Source organism: Schistocerca cancellata, chromosome 11 (assembly GCF_023864275.1).
Source record: "Schistocerca cancellata isolate TAMUIC-IGC-003103 chromosome 11, iqSchCanc2.1, whole genome shotgun sequence".
Taxonomy (NCBI): domain Eukaryota; kingdom Metazoa; phylum Arthropoda; class Insecta; order Orthoptera; family Acrididae; genus Schistocerca; species Schistocerca cancellata.
Genome location: NC_064636.1, coordinates 71,159,911 through 71,173,435, shown reverse-complemented (window position 1 = coordinate 71,173,435; position 13,525 = coordinate 71,159,911).

The following is a 13,525-nucleotide window of genomic DNA, read 5'->3' as shown; positions in this document are numbered from 1 at the left end:
CTTCAAATACTATGAGACGAAAGATGCAATAAATGAGACGTATGACTGAGCCAACAAAACAGACTGTCATGTCCCTTTATAGTACGATGTCTAATTCCTGAAACACGCTTTTATCATTTGTTTACTTGCGTTTGGTGTATTATTAAAGGAAACAAGGCACGGCAACAAGATATGAAAACCATAACACGAATTCAAATGTAATGCTTTTATATTAAAGCAAACGATGTCAATTGCATATAGTAGGTACATCACCTGTGCAAAATGTTATTATACATGGCAGTTAACAGTTATGTTCCTTGCACAGTTATGTTCCTTGCACAGCAAGGAATGAACGTTAGCTACGAGGTACTTAATGAAAGGTTAAATTATTTTCAATATCAGCAAGTAGTATGTCACCGATGAGAAAGTGTCATTGTGTTTGACATTGAGTGTAGCCACTAACAGTAATATTAGTAAAGTTCTGTTTTTTTTTTACATTTGAACACTTCTAAAGACAATTGTCATGTACACTTAGGAAATTTGAGGACGTTCAGTGACATCAGACATAAGGAGACCTGGTAACGCTGATTATAAAAGGACACAACATACTCATTTCGGCGCATGTAGCAGTACTGCATCAGTGATTAGTGTAACACACAGTCTGGAAATATAAACAGGGTGGAAAACTAAAATTCATACATGTCTGTAGTGATGAAAATTTAAATTGGAAAGAGGACATTTTGGAAAACAGCTTAGCTCAGCCACATTTGCAGTTAGAATCAATGCAAAACTTGCGGACAGACTAATCTATACGTTGGCACATTTTTAAACACGGTTTTAAAAATGAAACTGACATTTACATCGTTTGGTTTGCAGATGAGAAGCTGTCAGTATAGGACACAATACTGTTGATGTTGCTCTTCTTGATGGTATCATTCAACATCAGTTTTTTTGTACAGAATCCACTTCTGCATATAAGGGTGTCAGTGAGAAACTGTCCTGTAGTTTTTATTTGCTTCTGTCGCTGTTTCCTGTGCTATCCTTGTTAGCGATATGTGTGGTGATAATACTGTTTACTTCTGGTTGTGCTGCTGTTAGCAACTCGTCAGTTCTCGTCAGATGTTTTTCTTTATATGCGTGGTGCCTCTTCTATTGATCGGACATGTTCGAAACTACAGACATCACTCACGTAAATACATATACACTGTGACAGCCTTGAAATATTATTTCCGTGCGTATGCACTCTATCTCTCTCTCTCTCTCTCTCCAAAACTATTGGGGTAATCAAGGTTTGGCTGAATATGGTGGGCAGGGGCGCTACACAAATAGTGTGCAACAGAACTAGATGAAACCCATGCTTCGATAGCTGCAACAGTTAAGGCAACTGCTCATTTAAAGTGAGAAATAAGAGTCTGACCGTCAGTCTAGCACAGGTCTTCACTTGTTGCCATTTAATTAATTTTAAAGTCTGTCTGCAGCTCATGTCATGATTTCTGTTTCGTCATGTGAATGTTTTATGTGCAGAAGATAGTTTAGGCTGTATTGTTGTTTTTACTGGTGTTGTGGAGATGGGAATTTCTGAAAACTGTGAGTAATTGCGAAATTTTTCTTTTCATTAAACACTAAGTGAAGCCCTTGTTTTTTTGCAGCCACTTCATGTGAGGAAGACATAGACGTCCGCTATGGTTATATGATGACAGTGATCTGACTAAATAGCTGTTCATTAGAGAAATTGTGCCTCTCCATTCTGGTATGTCATGTCTGTATGGGATAGTGCATACAATCATTTTGCTGTGCATCGCCATTTTAAGGATGACTGTCATCACCATTTTTAAGTCTGTGGCCGCATTCGTCATACCATACATGCTGCCCAAAAGGATCAGTCTGGCGGTCTTCAATTGCGCAGTGACAATTAGAAGCTGATTTGATTTTGCTTTTTAAGATGTTTTGGGCCTTAGGAGAATTAAAAACCACATTCATTTAGCTTTTAATGCGGTTGTAGGCCACTGGACGGTTAAAAACCAATCCGGTTTTGCCTCAGGACAGTTAAAAACCCATCCGATGCGATACGACCTTGTGTAGGGGATGGGCTTACCTAACAGCGCCACAACTTGAGCAATCATCTACATTGTACAGAAAGGTTCGGGTAATGTGGAACACAAACCACAGCCATCGTATTAGGATACATCAGTCATTTGTAGTTGACTCCGTTTACATGAACACACTTACAGGGCCTTCTGTTGGTAAAAAGTTTCGTTACTCTCTGTTCCTTGACGTTTTCCTTGTCTCAATAACGTGCTGTTCAAATTTGACATCATGCTGAGCAGTCGTTCTCTTATGGCAGCGTTTTGAAACTGAAACTTTAATTACGGACACCCTGTATGTAAACAGTCTCGCATGCAGTATATAGCTGACAGAATTATTTCTTTTTGCAGAAGACACTGGTATTGTTATTAATCCAAGCGTACATACAGAAACAAGAGAATGGTAAACAGTGTTCTTAAAAGTATCATTGACTGGTTTTCTGTGAATTGTCTGACCCTCAACTTTAAAAAGACGCGATATGTTCATTGCTTCTCATCCTGGGCTGCTACACCAATTATGAGTGTAACACATAGTTGGAAAATAGTCAATGAGGTGGAAACTTCAAAAGTGTCCTTATTGATGAAAGTATTGACCGGTAAAGAACGTTTTGGAGCACCCAAAGCGACTTAATTCAGCCACATTTGCAGTTAGAATCATTGCAATTCTTGGGAAGAGACACATCCGTAAGCTGACATATTTTACATGTGTTTATTCATCAATGTAATACGGAATAGTGTTCTGAGATAACTCATCTTTAACATAGAAAGACTTCATTGTCTAAAAAAGAGATGTAACAATAATATATGGTGCTCAACCGTGGTTATCACGTAGACAGCTGTTTAAGGCCTGACTGCGGCATCACAGTATTGTTTTTATGCCCTCGTGAAGCTTCCTGTACATAGTCCACAGGAGGTCAAAAGTAAAAATGACATATACGATTAAAACACTAGAAGAAAAAAGGACGCTGATTCATGCACATTGTTGCCTTTAGCAAAAAAGGCGTGCACAATGGTGCAACAAAAAATTTTGATGACTTACTCAGTCATACAAAACGTGTGACAGAGGGCAAAGTAAAACTTGAAGATAAACCTATAAAGATTTTCATGACAACTCGTTCTGTTCAAGAGAAGAGTTTCTATTATTGTGGTGGTAGGAACTGCTAACTCTTATCTGCTTGTCTTCACTTTTATTGAAACAAATTGTAGTCAGTGGTCAGGATGTCGACGTATTTACAAAATAATTTGCGTCGAAACTTTTAAAACATTTGCTCCATATCATTACGTTTTATGATGCAAATAATCCATGGAATATGAATACTAGGGTAAGATGCCCAGAGTAAGTGCAGCTTTCAGTCTATCTGTGTTCTTGAAGTACATTGGATTCCTGTTAATTTGAAAAAAAGAAAAGATTGTTTTTCACAAATCCAATCGTGCAAGAATAGCGATGATACCAGGCATAATATCTCACACCTCGAGACGTCACGTGATCGCTGAGGAAGTCTGAGGAATCACACTGTGGGACCCTGTGGGGAGGAGATGCACGGGATTATCGAGGACCAGGACAAGCTTCAACAGGGGAAACGGAGGATACTGTGTTCTCTCAGTTGCTACAGAGGCGTCGAGACGGAGCTTTTGTAGCAGTTTTCACCACGATTAAGCATCACACCAACTTCAGAGCGGCGAACAAGATGAAACGTCGACTGAGCGTGGCACTTGTGAGAGAGAGGATTCGACATATGCGCCACAGGCTAGATGTGGTAGGTAGCCAGGGAGCTTTCACATCTTCACCTGTACATGACAGTCTCCTTAGAAGCTGAAGACTGGGACAGGGTAGCCAGTGTCTCTCGGTCTTGGCCTGTAGCGGAGAGAGCCAAGAGGATTGCCTCAGAACACCAGGCTGTCAAGTTTGTCAGCATGTGTAAGAAAACACAGCAGAAGGAGGATTCTCATATAGTGATTAACCACTTGGATGATATCACTTTGAAAGTACTCAGCAGCAGTTCCAACTTTTGCAGCAACTCCTAGAACTGCGCTCATTTCTGGTTTCATCAGTACAGTGGACTAAGAAGCCAACACACTTTCACCAAATGTGGCAGAAGAAACTCGATGGGAAGCCAGCAGGGTGGTCACCAGGACAAAACCTACAAACTGGAACATATCAAGTGATGAGAAGCGTGCACTCAATAGGCATCGGGAAGAGAATAGCATCATGTTGTTTACAACAAAGGAAGGGATATCTAGAGTCTTTTTGCTGCAGACTAATTATGATAAGAAGGTTAGTTAGTTGCTGTAGGGCCCTGTTTACAGACTTTTGGAACGTGACTCTACAGACAAAGTGAACAAGAAGACTTGGGCTCTTTTCAAGACCTGTGAAGGTTATTAATCAGCTATGAGAGTGCCACTGCCGCCCAGATTATATGGACTGCTGAAAGTACACAAAGAGAGTGTGTGTGACCACACTCAATTTTCAGGAGCATTGGTAAATCAGCATACCCAACAGCCAAGCACTTGAAGAAATAGCTGTTACTACATACTTCTGGAGAATAGTATTCATTACATCTTCAGGGCATTCTTGCAACATCTCAAGCAACCACATATCATAGGTAACTGATACAATTGTCAGCTTTGATGTTGTACCTCTGTTCGCTAAGGTACCAATGAAAGTCCATTCAGCAGGGTCAGGGATTTTCTCAGCCTCGTGATGACTGGGTGTTGTGTGATGTCCTTAGGTTAGTTAGGTTTAAGTAATTCTAAGTTCTAGGCGACTGATGACCATAGATGTTAAGTCCCATAGTGGTCAGAGCCATTTGAACCATTTTGGAAGTCTCATTGGAACTGAGAACTGGAATCAGAGATATTTGATGATGCTCTGTTCAAATTTTCAGGCGTATACTGAACTCAACTCACTTTCTGTATGGGAGCCAATATCACGAGGAGACAGGAGGTGTAGCCATGGGCAGTTCTCTGTCTCTAACGATTACCAATACGTTCATGGAGAAATTTGGAGAAGAGGCATAGCTAGATACAAGTCTACTTACTTCTTTAGGTATGTAGATGATAAAATTGGGATCATGCCACATCGGAGGGAGAGGTTTAATGAGTTTTGGAACACAGGAACTCACAGCAGCCAAAAATAATGTTCAGCATGGAATTGGAGAAAGGTGGCCACCGGCTGTGTTGTTGTTGTTGTGGTCTTCTGTCCAGAGACTGCTTTGATGCAGCTGTCCATGCTACCCTATCCTGTGCAAGGTTCTTCATCTCTGAGTAACTACTGCAATCTACATTCTGCTTAGTGTATTCATCCCTTTGACGCCCTATGCGATTTTTTCCCTTCACACTTCCCTCTAGTACTAAATTGGTGATCCCTTGATTTCTCGTAACATGTCCTACCAACCGATCCCTTCTTCTAGTCAAGTTGTGCCACAAATTCCTCTTCTCCACAATTATGTTTAGTACCTCTGCATTAGTTACGTTATCTACCCACCTAATCATTAGCGTTCTTCTGTAGCACCAGATTTCGGAAGCTTCTATTCGCTTCTTGTCTAAACTATTTATCGTCCATGTTTCACTTTCATACGTGGCTACGCTCCATACAAATACTTTCAGAAACGACTTTGTGACACTTAAATCTGTACTCTGTAACGTTGCGAGTCAATGTGCAATAAATTTACTGCAGTAAGCTACTTTGCAGAACAGCCCGTAGCTTTGGAGCCAAACCCTTAAAAATCTAAATAAACTATATTAAATGTTATTTAATATTGTTTAAAGTCGATACACTGCCTTTTGTTATTTAAGAGAATATGGTATATAAATTTCAGCCTTCTATCTCTCATAGTTTCGGATTTAGAAGACCTTACCTAAAACACCCCAAACCGACACTTGGACTAAAAAACTCAAATAGGAATAATAACAATTTGGCTTTTAGCATCATTTGAAATCATTACTGGAGTTCACAAAATGTCAGGTCAATTTATTTGGATTTTCATATTAAAAATGTTAACTACTTTTCATTTTTATTACATTACATACAGAAAAGATTATTATTTAATTAATATCTATTTGTTTTGTTGTTGTGGAATGAATGAGAATGAGTGAGAGTGTGTAAGTGGGACATATGTAGAAATTAAATATTGTACCATATTATGTAACTGTGTAGCGGGAAATTTGTGTTTTCCCCTCGTTTCTGATGACGTATGTCTAAGAGTACTTGCTTTTGTAAGAGGGCAGCCAGAATAGCTGTTTGCAGAGTAATAGTTTTCTAAATAAATTCCCAGATTATATTTCTTTTCGTTTGGTTTTGTTAAACATTATATTAATATTTGCATATTGAATTGATGCGAATGCAACTGCCAATAGTGATTGGCGTAGGACAGTTTGGCGCGAGAATGATCTCGAATGATTGTACTGATTGGCTGGTCATGTTGATCAACTACTCAGAGTTTAGCAGTTCCCGCGTACTGCCAGGTAGCTACAAGCTGTGGAAGGAGCAGCATTGAGGAGTCGCTGGGTAGCTTCGGTTAGTCAGATCATGTTGAACGTGTTCATCTGAATAATGTGTAAAATGATGAAGCTATTGGAATTTCGCGTCCGGATTGTGTTGCCATAGAAGTAGTTGCATCTACGGACAGTTTTGTGAAGTTCGGAAGTTCTAGAATTGTTTCGTTGGAAAGATAAACGCGTGTGAACTTTTGGCCTTTGTAAAAAATTCCGCGTGGCATGTTTCGTATCCGTATATGGAATATTTGGCGAGCAATTTCTTTAATAGAAATCCACTGACAAGGACTGAATGTGAAACTCACATATTGTAACGGAGTACTGACTGTGAAATCGCGTAACTCTTTAGGTTGGACTTAAGTACATTTCTGGCTTCCTTGCGTGTGTACTGGGTTGCATGAACTGTGAACTGAGGACAGTTATATTGTTCGCTAATTACGTATGGGGTGATGGCAGGTATTTTTTTAAAAACTGAAATGGAATAAAAGACTCGCTTCAAAATTTTGATATTTTACTGAGAGAACGAAGCAACCACTGAGGCAGGTGGAACAATCATCAGTTAAACGACGAACGAGCAAACATTAATAACCCCGCCCCGACGCAATTGGTGCTTTTTCGGCCGGGAAATTCAATACTAAAGATCGGATGTATAGGAACTTTATAAAAGCAACAGTGTCAAGTCAACTTGTGAAGTATTCCCATGTTTGGGTAAAGGAACTATAATAGGACAATAGGCGCGAGTAAAATGAACTATCGTCTAGAAACGGCAGCAAGTGGAACGAGGTGGCAAGCGACGTCAGCGGCTGCTGAACTTCGAGAGACGGCGTTTCTGCAGCAGCAGCCAGTCAGCAGCCGTGTATGGAGTGCTGACCCGCAAAACTGGATCGGTGGAAGCAGGGCCTGGTGTACGGACCCGCTGTTGCATCCCACCGTGTCAAAGACACGAAGAAAAAAAGTTTTGTCTGTGTGTGACAAGAAACTTTGCAAAATGGCTGAAAAAAATCAGCCGATAGTAGGTGAGAAACTGAAGTTATATTTGGGAAATGTAAACTATGAAGATGCTTCCATGACAATAGGTAATTTCAGTTTTGACATATCACTAGCTAATTATAGTGGTTTACCTGAACCAGTGTCTTCTAATTATGGAATCGAAAACGAACTGAGCACAGTGAAAGCCGATGCTAAATTTATACCTGTAACTGTGAAAGAAAAGAAACAGGAACCAGTGTCAGTTGTGGGGGAATCAAGGGCTAGTGTGTCGGAAATGTTAATTAATATTATGGCAAAAATGAATGTATTGGGCTCCGAAATTAAAAATTCATTAAGTTCTGATAAAGACGACAAGATATATAAATTGGGTGTTGAGATGGATATCGAAATGAATAAAATGTGGTCTAATATCGACACTGAAATGAATAAATTAGGTTCATATATTACATTCTGAAGTTGATCAGGGATTTAATAATTTGTCAGTTGAAATGGAATCCAAAATGGAAGATAAAATTTCGAATGTGAGAGATTCGTGGAAAAATGACCTGCCTTTGTTTAGCAACAATATTAAAAGAGAAGTTAATCAGATAAATGTAATACTGCTATTGCAACAGTGAAAAGTGAACTAACTTCACAGATTGAGCAAGTTGCTGAGAACAGCCAGCAGTTAAAGCAACAATTACATTCAGAAATAGATATAATTCAGGAACAGATTCAAAATGTATAAAAATGCTGTGAGGATAGTCATGTTGTCTTATAAAGTAAAGTTAAATGAGGAAAAGATGTATGTGCAAAGTTTGGTTTGCAAGTTGCTAATAAAATTACCAACATTGAAACTAACATCCAGCAATTCAGCACCAGTGTGAATAAGCAATTGTGTAACCATGAAAATAGACTAACCAAAGTAGAGGAGAATGTTAACAGCAGTAATGGTTGTGTGGTATCTAACGGTGTCATAGAGGCATCTGAAATTATGTATTTACATCATAGTAAATTTTTGAAATTTCACCCAAGTAAAAGTGTTCACCCTACAGAATTTTGGAGTTATTTTGACTAGGTTTTGCCAAATGTATGGAGTGATAAGCAGAAGATTGGATTCATTACTTCAAATTTGACGGGAGAGGCAAGAATTTGGAGAAACTTGGCCTCAGATAAATACGATAAATTAGTTGAATTTAAGCAAGTCTTTTTTGAAGAGTATTGGGGAAAACGGAAACAAATGAAGGTTTTAAACAAATTTTGGTTAAGGGAAAAGTATGATCCCCAGAGAGAGGGCATTAAAAGATTTGTACAGAGATGGGTAAGTACTTTGTCATATTTAAATGTCAAAGTTGAAACAGAACAAATTATTTTGTGAATTGAAAACAAATTCCCATTTTATTGGAGGAACAAGATCATATCAACTCCTCGGGATGATATTGATAGGTTCGTTCACTATCTTGAGAGAGTTGAAAGCATTTTAAAAGAGGAGGAAAATAATAGAAGATAATATAGGACTCCTATTAGATAAAATGAAAACAGAGCCGAGGTACAGGTGAACCGTATAGGGATACAAAGGGGTAATGGTTACAGAGGTGGAGGTCGAGGGAGAGGTACTGTTGTGAACAGGTTCAAAGACCACACTAAATACTTCGACTGCCGACAGGTGCAGTCACACGTAACAAATAGACGCAGCCCGTTCGGTGACCAGAATGTCAGAGGCAATGACGTCATACAGGAGGGAAACGAATAGCAGTCTGTAATAACGCTAGCGTTTGCAGATTGAAGCAGTACAAATTACCCACTAGTGCCGCCATTTGTAAGAGTGGTATCTACGGAACACCATAGGAATATCGTTATAGAAATCGGGAGAGCAGAGAATGACACTGCAAAACAATTTGGCTATTTGGGACATCATGTAGCATTTTGTGAAAGGGAAAGTACCAATAAAGATGACAGGAACCATGTTAAAGAGGTATATACAGAAAGTGAAGACTCAGGAGGTGGGGTTGAATCAGTACTGCAAAGCAGACGTAGATTTACCCGTAAACTGTGGAACTAACGTAATAACTGGTGAAGCCAGGTCAGAAGTGCAGAGGGGAGAATATAATAGAGCAGAAGCAGTAGTGAACAGATTAAATGAAGTAATCTTAGAATGGGAGGAAGAAGAGTCGGAAGAGGAAGAAGAATGAGATCATTTAAATAATTCTGACAATGCCTTGGACAGGGTTGCAGGAACAGAAATTATTATGGAGGGTGAGAAGTTAGAGAGGTGTTTTGATTTGTTTATAGTGGACAGGATGGTAAAAGCCGACGCTACTAATGGAGTGAAAGAGGATCCAGTTAAGGTATGTGCACTTTCCATGGAAGGGGTATGTTTTGACAGGCGTGAAGATGAGAGGTGGCATGAGCCCCCTCTCGTATTACTATCTTACGATTCTCCTCTCTAATTGCATGCGGTGGAAAGTTGCTATTCCTTCACACGTGGACTTCCCACGCAGCGTCTATCGTCACCCAGGTTGTCCGGTGACAGGCGGGCTCTGCCGATCTTGAAAGGGTAAGCCGACGGGTGTGAGGGAGTCGAGTGAATGCTTTCCAGACGCCGACATTGTCAAAAGACACGCCCGGAGGGGTCTGAAGTAGCGGCTGGGCTAGAGGTTCCGTTACTTCGCAGAAACTTAGCGAAAACACTTTCTGGCGGGCTACCAGCGAGGTGTGGGAATGACTTGTGTACCCAGGCAGTTGTGGCGGGAAAATTCCCGCGCTTTCTGCAAAATAGTAACTGTGATTGGCTTGCTCAGGGCATAGCTCCGTGACGTAGCAAAATCAGCGCAGAAATTGGCGCCAAGAATCTCCATTGGTGGAATGGTAGTGCTCCGGCAATAGAGTGGAATTTTCCGCCGGTTTTCGAGTTGCTGATTGGGTTTTAACCACAGCCACTGTCGTGGGGGCGGGAATGTTCTGTGTTCGGTTTGTACGGGTGCTCTTGTGGTAGTCGGCTCTCGCCTTTCGGTCGGAGTAGGTTACAAGACTGAGCTCTCGCTGCTCTGGACAGCCTGCTTTCCGTTGGCTGTCTAATATACTTTTATTTAATTGTAACTGTTTGACGAAGTTGCTGAAGTTTCGACTTCAACGTAACTTTCCGAGTACTGTTGGCAATTGAGCGTTCTGCGTACAAGCGGCCTATGTTGTCTGTCTTGAGCAGTTTTGGCTAAAGTTGACTGTATCGGAGTTACAATCAATCACTGTACCATCAGTGATTGTGTGGCGAGCCTTCTTCGTCTCCCTCAGAGGCGCATTTGTATTGCTAGGAAGTCTTTAGTCTGGAACAACCAAACCAGGATAATTCGTTTCGGGCTATACTCGCGACATTATCATCACCACAACAGGACGGCGAAGCAACCAGCCATCGCCTCCGGTACGCCAGATCGTGTTCTGGCAGTTAAGAAGACAGTTTGGTAATGTATGTCCGCAGCACCGGCAGATAGGGATTTTCCTAGGTGATAATCAGAGCTCAGCAGAGCGCGCCTGTTCGTCTTTTTCTAACTTTGTTCTGTCTTGGATAGCAGCAATTAATGTTGGGTTAGCTGTGTGTCTCTCTTAAGATTTGAGTGGCAAGGAATTGGCTCCATATACCACTTCGTCATAAACCTCACAATCTAGTTTAGGGACAACTTCACCTTCACAGCGTTTGTTTGAGTATCCAATTTGAGCCAATTTTGATGTATTATAAATGTTTCATGTGTTTTTGTTTATTATTTTGTGCTTAGTCTTAATAAATCATATTGTTATTTTGGACAGAACTTTCATTCTGTTGATCGGTAGAGCAACCCTATCATTTCTCACTACATTAATGAAACCATTCTTTATTTAACTTATTTATCAAATTAAATTATTGCAGGTGCCAAACTCTTTTCGACTCCACTTGCAGGGTTGATTACAGTCAGTTCGCGTATATTTTTTAATCCATGTGCAACAGCAAAAGTCAGAGTTAGAATAGGGGGGGGGGGGCTTAGAGCATCATTTACATATGTAGATTCTAGAAGAATTTAGTGTTAAATACACTGCTAGCCCCGGCACCTCGCAAAGAACTGCAGGATTTGTTAAAAGAGCCTGAGTCTGTAAAATGGAAGAGAATATATTGGGAACCTATCATTGAAGTAACTGTATTTAAAGAAAATATTCCTTGTTTAATAGATACTGGTTCTGAAGTTTGTTAATGCTCTCCCTGAAAGTAAGCAAATAGTCATAATGACAGTAAGGGGGCTGAAAATTAATGTGGCTACTGGGAAAAGCAGGAAGGTGGTTAAACAGAAAATATTGTTACCAATCATTCTAAGTGGAGTACAAATAGAACTAATTTTTTTAATATTAATGGACTCTGTGTTCAAATGTTGGTAGGTGTCGAATTCTTACGTAAATATGAGGAATGATTTAATTTTGGGATAAATGATGTGATTATTAGAGTAACCGAAACACTGGTAGTTAACCCCTTTATAGGATAAAGATAATGTGTAGACGATGAACAAAGTGATCCTTCCGATAAGATACTGTAGGGCCGAAAGTTGATTGATGGTTACAATGAACGTGGAAAAAGGAAGGAAGTGGATCCTTCTGAGATGAAAAATGTCAGGATTAGGATCGAGGAAAAACTAATGGAATTAACGGAATTGACAGAAGTACAAAAATAAGGTTTGAGACAAATTTTGAACAAGGATTGTGAAGTGTTTTCTGACCAACTCAGGCTAGTGAGGGATTATGAGTGTTAAAGAGGCTGCATATTTTTTCCGAAAACCATTCGCTATTCCAGAAGTACATAAGGAAGCAGTTCGAGACTTGATACAGAAAATGCTCGAATGGGGAATCATAGAAAAAGCGATTAGTGTATATAATAACCCATTGGTTGTTGTACCTAAGAAGGGTGACACTATTAGGCTTGTCTTAGACGCTAGGGCATTGAATAAAATTATATTACCAGAGAGTGACAGGCCTCAAAATATTGAGGAGCTATTACAAAAATTTAAAGGGGCATTTTTTTACTTCTATGGATGTAAAGTGTGGTTACTGGAATCTACCTTTGGCTAATGAATCTAGAACGTACACAGCATTCCTGTTTGAAGGGCGATGTTATCAATATAAGGTGGTACTTTTTGGTTTAAACATCAGTGTTTGTGTTTTTGTTAGGGCAATTTCACAAGTTTTAGGTGATCAATTATTAAAGAGGATTACTGTTTATGTGAACGATGTATTGCTCTCAACTCTCACTTGGGAAGAACACTGCCTATTGAGAGACAAAGAATTAGACGCAATTAAAATGGGGGAATGAAACTGAAAGTGGACAAAACAGAATTTGTTAAGAAATAAATTAAATTCCTGGGATATATAGTTAGTGGTGAAGGAATTATGCCCGACCCGGGAAAGATAAAGGCTATTAGTGATTATGCTGCACCAACAACATGTAAAGAATTAAAAGAAATATTTGGGTTTTATCGCAAATTTGTGTCTGGGCATTTATTTAATGCACCTTGTTTGAGGGAATTACTTAAGAAAAATATTCCCTATAAGTGAACCCAGGAGTGTCAAATAGCATTCGAAGAACTTAAAGAAGCACTGGTGAATAGTCAAATGTTGAACCATCCTGATATTTCTAATCGTTTTTGTCTGGGATCAGATCCATGTGGTTACGGTCTGGGGGTGGAATTATTCCAGATCGAAACATTGGGAGAAGAGCAGGTCCATAAAACGATTGCATCTGCAAGGCGATCGTTGCAACAAGCAGAGAAGAATTATAGTATTTCTGAACTGTAAGCATTAGTCGTTATTTTCAGATTGCAGAAATTTGATCAATAGCTTTTGGGACATAAAGTTATAGTTTTTACTGATCATAGTGCTTTGATCTATTTAAGTACTTGTCAACTTAAACTCAGCAGACTGAGGAGGTGGTCTATGTATTTACAGCAATTTGATAATGCAATGAAATACATAAAAGGTTCTGAAAA